Genomic DNA, 1997 nt, shown 5'->3' with positions numbered 1-1997 from the left:
GGCCGGCTAGAAGGGGGGGGGTTGAATAGCCCTGAATAAAACACAACCCTTTCTCGAACAATTAAGCTAACACTTGAAAAAATAGATTAAGCAGAAAATAAGGCATAAAAACGATGCACCGGATTTGACTTGGTTACAATCGGGGAGGTTATTAATCCAAGGAAGATGGTTGCACTAAGAACTCCTTCAGGCGGAGAAGCCTCGTTTACAGCAGTGTAGACACAAAAAGAAAGAAGCTAATCAAAACAATGGAAGCACACAAGTGTTGTTACAATTTCTGAATTGATGAAAAGCTTCTGGACCAAGACTATATTTATAGCCTTAGTCGGGACGCCTGGAAGGGGTTCCGGGCGCCCTGGGGGGGATAAAATTTTATCCCCAACGTTCAGATCGCGTAAATCGTGATCCTGGACAAAATCAGGGTCCGGGCGCCCGGAAGGGTTCCGAGCGCCCCGGGCTGCTCCGGGTGCCCCGGACTGTTCCGGGCGCCCCGGAGCCCAAAGTCAACCAACGTTGACTTTTTCATCCGGGGGCCACTGCTCCGGTTTGGTTCGGCTCGGTCCGGGTCTTCTACTCCGGATCCGCTTGCTTGGGTGATCTCTGCCATCCGGAAAAGGGCTCACCAGAACCCAACTTCCGGTCTTCTCGAGCGAGCTTCCCTCCGGCTTCTCGTCCCTCGGAATTGCTGCGTGTTTCCTTCTCGTCCGCCGGCATACTCATCCGCAGTCTTCGTCCCTCAGACGCACCGCGTGCCGCCCTTCTCACTAGCTGCGTCTCTTACTCCCGGAGCAATCTTCCGCTTCAGCTTTCGTCCCTCGGAACCATCGCACGTTTCCTTCTCGTCCGCCGGTGTACTCTTCCGCAGCACCTCGTCCCTCGGACTGTCGTCCTTCTCGCTAGCTGCGTCTTCCGCTCGACTACCTGTGTTCTTAAGCTCCTGCACACTTAGACACAAGGTTAAAACAAACAGGACCTACCTTAACTTGTTGATCACACCAAAACAACCTTGGGGTTCCAACAATCTCCCCCTTTTTGGTGTGATCAACCCAAGTTAAGCTAGGGTTAAAATAGACATAAAATAGAATTAACTAAATTAACTTAATTTTTAATTTAAGTGCAAAAAGATAGAAAAAATTAAATCTATCTACCTCCCCCTAGACTTATACTTTCCCTTCTCCCCCTTTGATCATAAAAAAAATGGGGTTCCAAGAAGAATAATCTAAGGGTTAAAGACTTGAAAAGAAATTTTTCTAGAAAAGTTTTAAGTTTTTAAGAATTTTTTTTAAAAAAATTCTAAGTTTCAGAAAAAATTTTAACTTAAATTTTTGAGAATTTTTAAGCACAGTTTTTTTTTAAAAGCAAATGACTTAGGCAATTAAAAAAAAAAAAGTAAATTTCAAAATTGAAATAAAATGTTTTGAATAACATTTTTAAAGCACTAATTAATGCTTTATTAGTAAGTTAATTAAACATTTATTTCAATATTTTGGCTTCCAGGTCGTGGCGAGGCACTAGGCCTTCTTGGTTATTGGAGCAACAACCACTTCCTTGACAAAACCTCATAAAGAAATTCTTTGTTTAATTTTCTCACTTAACGCGCTAATTTTAATTTTAAAATTTAGTTTAAGCATGATTTAGGAACCCAATATAGGTTCCAACCTACTGGATTAACCAAAAAAATTTTGGGAACATTTTTTCTTGAAATGTTCCTAATTTGTCTCGGGTGATATTTAAAGTATCAATTTAAATTATTAAATCTTCTAACATTGGTTTTAGATGAACATGCATAATTTTTTAAGTTATCTATTTGAATTTTCAAATTTTGATTTTCTAATTCCAATTTTTTATTTTTTAATTTTAATTTATCAAATTCTTCTAAGGGACGAGACTTAGCTAGAATTACTTTTAAATTTTTATTTTAACTTTCTAATTTGCAGCAGTCTTTTGTTAAAAGTTTAACAAACTTAAACATTTTATTGGGAGGAAGAGATCGTACC

This window comes from Zingiber officinale, chromosome 8B (assembly GCF_018446385.1).
Source record: "Zingiber officinale cultivar Zhangliang chromosome 8B, Zo_v1.1, whole genome shotgun sequence".
Lineage (NCBI taxonomy): Eukaryota > Viridiplantae > Streptophyta > Magnoliopsida > Zingiberales > Zingiberaceae > Zingiber > Zingiber officinale.
This window is presented reverse-complemented; position numbering follows the sequence as displayed.